We start from the raw sequence: 7,804 nt of genomic DNA on the forward strand, positions 1-7,804 counted from the left end.
ACCTCAACCCCCTGCCCCAGCCCCCTCCTGCACACAAACTCCCTCACAAAGCCCGCATCCCACGCCCCCACCTGCACCCCAAACCCCTGCCCCAGTCCTGAGCCCACTCCTGCACCCCAATCCCCTTCCCCAGGCTCAGCCCGGAACCCCACTGCACACTGCATAGCCCTCTGTCGCAGCCCAGAGTCCGCATCCCCTCCCGCATCCCAACCCCCTGCCCAAGCCCCGTGAAAGTGAGTGAGGGTGGGGGAGAGCGAGCATCAGAGGGAGGGGGGCTGGAGTGAGCAGGGGTGGGTCCTCAGAGAAGGGGCGGGGTTTGGGGAAGGGGCAGGGAAGGGCGTGGGGCAAGGGTGTTTGGGTTTGTGAGATGAGAGAGTTGGCAACCCTAGCCTAAAGCCCAGTGGAGGTAAAATTCAGTCCAGGCCAGTGACAGCTTTTCTAAACATAAAAATGTTACACATTAAATATCCAATATTGTTACCTGGCAGACCTTGGAGATTTCGCCCAGAAGAAACAAGAGCTCTCCAGTAGCATACACAGCTGCCTCTGTTCTAGTCCTGCAACGTACTGAAATAATGGACTTTAAATCTGTGACAAAAGTTTTTAGGCCAATTTTAGAGGCCTTTTTGGCTCCCTCTGAGTCCTGTATAGTTGGACTCATGTTACTTGACCTTTAGAAGTGCAGAATACCCAGTGAATTCAAAGGGAGCTGCAGGTCTCAGCATCTGTGAAAATCAGACCAGCCTTTACAGGCAGCGGGATATGGCAAATAGTCCTAAGAAACATTTTTTAAAAATCTATAAAATGTTAATAGTTGTAAGATAATGAGAGCTAACTCCCCAACACACATTAGAGGGTCACTAAGAATACTGAATACTCCATGGCAAAAACAAATCTTAAGTGCACACAAATGTTGGCCTCCTTAGAGATAGTGGGGCCTGTTCTTGTCCCAGATGAGAGGCTCCAGTGATAGGGCCCACGAAGCAACTATAGAGCGGAGACGTCCCAGGACTCAAAGTCTCTGTGTAAAGGAGAGGTTGTGGGGCTGGTGGTTACCAGATCCACACAGGTTCTGGGAATGGGACCCAGAAGCTTCTGAGGAGGGCAAGATCAGCCAGTCCTCTGTCCTAGTAAGGGTCTCTTCTTTCTTGTGGTCTGCTCCTCCCTTCCTCTGCTCCTTGTGTAGCCGTTTACACCTGTGCGGTGTGAGGGTCAAATCCTACCAAATCAGAATGATGACATTTTACACCCACTTTGCCTGGATGTCTGTGAAAGGGAAAGGCAATGGAGAATCAAACTTTTGGTTTCTGTCCTGCCGTCCTCCTCCTGCACCGCCCTGTAACCTCATAGGCAGGGCCGGCTCTATAGTTTTTGCCGCCCCAAGCAGTGAAAAAAGATTGCTGCCGAGGACGGCAAAAGGAAGAAGCTGCCGCCAATTTGCCGCCGCGGCCGGAGGAACTGCCGCCCTTTCTAACTGCTGCCTCACGCACCTGCTTGGAACGCTGGGGCCTGGAGCCGGCCCTGCTCACAGGCCATAAACTCAGAGCCTTTGGTCCCTTGTGTTAGCAGCAGGGACCAGAGCTTGCAGAAGATAAGCTGAGTGCTCTGGTCAAGCCCCTGTTCCCCTTGAAGCCCTAATATTGACATTTCCAAACTCCTGAGCTGACTCTCCTCAGCCTTGTTCTCTCCTGAGCTTTTGATTAATATTTGGTGACCTTCCCTAGCCTCCACAGGCTACTTTCTGAAGAAGATGGCTCTTTTATTGGTATGGCAAGAGGAGTCCAAACCCTGTCTCTAATCAGAAGGCCTTTGAGCAGTTTTTGTTCTTGAAAGTAGAGCAGTATTTACACGTGCCCCTTGGCTCTACAGAGAAATACTGGCTTGGCTCACAAACAAACTAAAAATCCCCCTGTGGGTTACGTATTGGGTAGGCCATAATTGTTTTACAGCAGGACAGAGTTAACTTCTTGCTTAGGCTCCTGGTGTCCAGGGTGAAATAAAAAGGCAAGCTGGGAACAGAAGGTCCAGTCAGGTTATCAAAGGGAATACAAGAAACTCTGCAAGAGGTTTACTCAGTGTAACAGTAGCCAATGGAGTCAGTGGACACTTACCCCTGCCATGTGTCTTTTGTGACCTTGAGCCACATCATGTGATTTGGTCCAGGAAATAAACGTCGGACTCCTACCAGCATATCAAACCTTTACTAAGCAGTCAAATGGGTTAACAGAAAAGTCCATTTAAATAGCAAATAACTTGATGATGAAAAGCTCTGGCATGTTGAAGGGATCCATAGTTGGATTGTTAGTGTATCGGAACATACCTCCCAAGGCTTCATTAAGCTCAGTGTTTCAGAGACTTGCAGTCAGAAGGACAAAAACCTTAGTGCCAATATCTAACAAGCTTCTTGAGCCAAAGATAATTAAACCTGAAAGAGTCACAAATGACCTAGACACCAGGAAACTAGGAAAGAAGAAAAGCTCCATCAAGAATGCCAGCCATACCAAGTGGGAGAGAATGTTAGATTTCAAACAGAAAGTGGCTGGCTTCTATACCATCTGCATCAAGGTCATGTATCATAACCAAGCACAAGCGACAGCTCTACCGACCAGAAATCGAAACCCAGGCGGTTTTCTGCTTTTTTAGAGCATCAAAAATGCTACTGACAATGCATCTGTCCTGGCAAAATCAACACAAACCCACCCAGTCGCTGACAATAAAAAACATAAGGAGCAGCAAATATAGGCTACAAGTGGGACATCCACCTCAGTGGCAGAACCGGCCGCTCCAGAAGACAATGTTTTGAGAACAAGCAGTGGCCATGTGATCAGAGTGCAACTGAGGTTGAGATTATTGACAGGTGTTCAATAAGAAGGTGGAATAATCTTCTCCTCTACTATAGAAGGCTTCTGGTTGTCCATCTTGACTTCCATCGTACATTGTTTACAGTATTGTCAACCTCAGTGTTAAAAAAATCGTGAGGCAGGCCTCCCAAAATCATGAGATTTGCTTAAAAATTAAGAGATTAAAAAATAAATGTCGAGGAGTGTCCTTTCTATTAATCTTTTGTGTACACTTGCGTACAGCTGAGATTCTTTTGCAGTCAATTGATTTCAGGGGCTGGGGCTTTAAGTAATGCATCAAATACTGTAAGACTAGTAATCTCAGAAGCTGGCAACACTGTGTTTTGCCTCTGTTTATTATTAATGGTCTCTATTAATTTTTGATCTTCTCTCATTTTCTTTTTGAAAATGTAAGAGTAGCCACTGCAATTAGTGGACATTGGCCTCTGCCATATGACTGGCATATTAACCTTTGATAACTTTGATACCTATCATGTGACTGGGGGCAGGAAATAAATATCCGCTTCTTATCAGCCCACCTGAGAAGATAGTACCTATTTTCTAGTAGTTGCACATCTTGTTTGTGACCCAGGCTGTGGTTCTTCTGTTTCCTGGTTATGTAAAACTGTTTTGTTTCTGTTTCCCTTGGTGAAGAAACTTCGTGTCTGAAAAGGTGGTTGTTGGCTTTTGTTTTGTGTTGTTTGTTTGCTGATTCAGCTCCACCAGAATTGTTTCTAAATGAAATGTTTGTCAAGTTTCCCATAAGGCATCAGTGACTCAAGCCAGAATTCAATTTTGTGTGGGCAGAATTGCCACATAGCGTTCAAACTGTAGGTAACAGTGTGCCCATTTGACCATAGTGGCATAAAATGAGAAGCCATAATTGAAAATGTGGGTAATTGTTAATAGCAATATTCTTGCTAGATGAAGAATAAAAAAGAGATAGTAAAACTATACTGGCTTTGTTAGCGCTATGGGTAGAACTGGTCAAAAAGTGGAATTTTCCTCCTGATATATTTTTTTTTAAATTGCATCCTGATTTGGGATGAAAAGTTGATATATCGATTTTTTTCAAAGAACAGAAATTCCCCCCACCCCCATCCCCCAAAATCAATTTTAAAATGTTTGAAATATTTTGTTTTGACATTTTTCAATCAAAATGAAACATTCTGACATTCCTGAATCCAAATGTTTCATTTCAGTTTCTTGAACTGAGTCAAAACATTTAATGTTGGGTCAGTTTGACATTGTCCTCCAAGCTCCCATGGTGCCTCATGCCTCCATTGTCTTCTATGGACCAGGCTCCCTGGCTGAACTACGTCTCCTATAATGCACCATGATCATGGAATGCCCATGATGCACTTTGGTGTTTCACCCAGAGGGGACACCACAATGGATCATGAGAGGTGTAGTTCAAACAGGGATCTAAGCCCATAGTGGAGAACGGGAACATGAGGTACCTGAACTTCAACTCCCAGGAGGCACCATGGGAGCTCTGGGGAACATAGATTAATGTTGAACTGACCTGAAATTTAGTGTTTCAATTAGTTCAGTAAACCAAAATACTTTGATTCAGGCCAGCCTGAGCTGAAATGAAATATTTTGCTTAGATTTCAATGGAAAATTTCTGAGCAGCTCTAGCTATGGATATAGGCTTTTCAACTACCCTATGCATCAGTATGATGTGGCACAGCTGTACTAGTTATAATCCATTACCTGCTCAGCCAGCCAGTTAGTTACCCAGAGTTTCCCCAGTGTTCTGAAGCACTCTTATTGTAATGAATGAAATCATTTTGCAGCTAACAGAATCCTGATTACCATTGAGGCTGGAGGTTGGTTTTCCTGCTTAAAGAGGGAAAGTAATTTATCATCTGTTAGTCACAGTAACATAATCTATTGGCCTAATCTACCATTCCAGTTAGATACTGGTCTAACTGCACTGATTGCAATGGAGTTATGTTGCAACTGGAGTAATGGAGTGATGAATCATTCCCTATATTTTTAATGCAGAAAACAGTTATATACAAATTAAATTTGAATGAGTTACAAAATGAACCTATTCCATTTGGGGCACATCTAAAGACATAAGGATGCCCTCTTGTTTACAGTACAAATGCCAAAACCACAGTACTTGGCCTCCAAAGTCATTTTCCCAGGCAAAGCGTGAGATATCATTTATATACTCGCAAAACAGCCCAAAACAGCCCAAAGATAGTGAAGTCTGTGAAACCTTTACAATGCCGTTTATAATAGTTGTTTCAATGCAAATGGTGTGACAGAGGGTGAGGAAGGATGTTAGCCTGAAACTTTGGAAGATCGCAAATATCTTTCTTGAAAATATATATACTGATGTGGCTTCCATGGGCTTGGGAAAGTGAAGGAAAAGCACCAGACTTGGCGAAGCCCAGCATACAGGTTTGATTCCCAGTACACACAATCTGGCTTCAAATAGTGCCCAATTTTCAGGCCAGGTTGTTTGTCTGGGCCTCTCTGTTTTGTTCTGCCCACACTCTGGAAGCATCATGAGTCTGAGAAGCCAAGGCAAACATTAAATGTTCGTTTTTCACTGGGTTATGCTTGGCTGACATTTCCTGAAGGGAAGAGCTTGGGAGTAAAAAAAATAAAAAAAACCTTGATATTTATGGGGCATAATAATAATAATAATAATAATAAAAATAAAATTTCATAAAGAGGGTAATTCAAATTTCCCTCTTGGTTCTGAGTAGCTATTGGGAGAAGTTGGCATTTTGTACTGAAGGAAGGGATTAGTTTTCTAAATGTCAGGCAGAGCATAGGTTTTTCCACAATATTATTTTGGGAACAATTTTAATATTTACTTCCATATCTCAAAGCCTCACTATGGAGCACAGAACTTCCCCTTGCATGGTTCCTACAGGGCATAAACAATCTACTGTTGCTTAGCTCTGCCCTTCAGGGAAACCCATTTTAAATGGCTACTTCAAAACATGTAGCATTCTGACTTCCATATCAAACCACGTGCAGTTGGACCCTGTTCCAGCACCCACTGAAGTCAACAGAAAGATTCCCACTGACTTCAATGGGCATTGGATCTGGGCCTTGGAGCAAATGACTCAGCTGGTGTGTGATTCATTCAAATACACTTTAATACAGACAATATGGCATCAAGAGTCCATGGTGATCCAGTCATTAAAATTACTTTAGACTAAAAAGAATGTAACTTTAAGCAAGCTTCATGAGATACCTGTACATTCGTATTTTTCAACACGGTAGATGCAGAGGCATATCTGGAAAAATGTATATGGTCTGTCATCAAGACCTACCTAGATCAAACCAGGGGTACTGTATACCCATCAACTTACATCTCTTCAGTTGTTGTTCCTCTGTGAGGGAGAGGAGCCCTCGATGCAGTCAAATGATATATCCATGGATATTTCCAGCTATGGGGTCTCTCTGAGAGTCTCGCACAGAAAAGTGACCTAGACAGTACAATAGGAGATTTAAGCCTACCTAAAATGGCCTGCCTAGATCACCCTGAGACTTAATTGATTTGATAAATCCAGAAAGGCCGGAGGAGTGAGGGATGCACAGAGGAGGCAACCAAACAAACATAGTCTAAAAACCCAACAGCACCATCTTAAAGTCCATATGCCTCTTTATAGGCTGCTGATGTAAAGGGGGTGTGATCTGGTGCTAAAATAGATTGAAACAGGAGGCGGAGTTCTCATTGCATCTGCCAAGGAAGAGGAAGTGCTGTAGGGATGCGCTCCATCCCTAAGCTAGGGAAAGGAGGGGGAATTGCACTCCTTCCTCTCAAACCTTCCTCTGACCCCAGAGTGCCATATAAATGTATTGATGCTCAAGCCAGTGAGTAAATGTGCTGCTTCCTTGTGAACAAGTTGTGAGCATTGGGAGGATCTCAACTTACAGCTCCACTCAGAGGGCATCCTGTAACCAAGCCTTGTGGTTATGAGGGCATGTGTTTCAAGAGAGCTGTGGAATAGATAAGCAGATGGCCTGCACCAACTGTTACTGGAAAAGCCTTTGGACTACATCCAACATGTGATTCTTTATGGAAAGAGCGTGTCAACAGTGTGTCTCAGATTCTTATTTTATGAGTCTCCTCTAAAAGCAGAGACATGAAGGGGGAGAGAGCTTCTTTCTAAGGATGACTTTTACCCAACACCAATACTCCTGTTTTGCCTGAGGATCCATTTAGTGATCAACATCAATCAGGCAAGGCCTCCACAACATGGATGTAAGATACACAGTTCTGTATCACCAACATCCTGGTGATGCTCTAGGCCATAATTAGCAATGGTCCTACTTCACATGGATATTGAACAACACTTGACAGAACTCTGCATGGTAATTCTTAAGTATACTGTATGGAGGAGCAGGAAGTATGTAGTTCCATGGTATTAACCCAATAAGTCATTTGCTGCTATCAGGTAGGTTACAAGTTCTAGGCTTAGTTGATATTTGTTCCCTACCTTACACAAAAGCATTTGAACAGCCTGAGGTTTAGAAACAGGGTAGACGTTGGATATGTCTACACCGCGAATGGCAGCCTCAAGCAGCGCATCTCAGAGCCCAGGTCGACAGACCTGGGCTTGCAGGGCTTATGCTATGGCACTAAAAATAGCTCTGTAGACATTGGGGTTTGGGCTCTGAAGCCCACCTCCTTCCCTAGGCTTCGGAGCCTGAGCTCCGGCCCAAGCCACAACATCTATACTGCTGTTTTTAGCACCATAGCGTGAGTCTGAGGCTCTGTTGACCCGGGCTCTGAGACTCACTGCCGTGGGCTGGGTAGACATACCCCCAGAAGAAGAATTATATTCTGTGACCACTGTATCCCAATGGAAACCATGACCATGATTTTCAGAAGCAATTTCTGATTCTGGAAGCCTTTTTTATTTTTGGTGCCCACCATAGGGAAACCTGTTTTTTGAGAAAGTACTGAGCACCCACACTTGGAAGATCAA

The sequence above is a fragment of the Lepidochelys olivacea genome (assembly GCF_965140295.1).
Source record: "Lepidochelys olivacea isolate rLepOli2 genome assembly, chromosome: 7".
In the NCBI taxonomy this organism is placed as follows: Eukaryota; Metazoa; Chordata; order Testudines; family Cheloniidae; genus Lepidochelys; species Lepidochelys olivacea.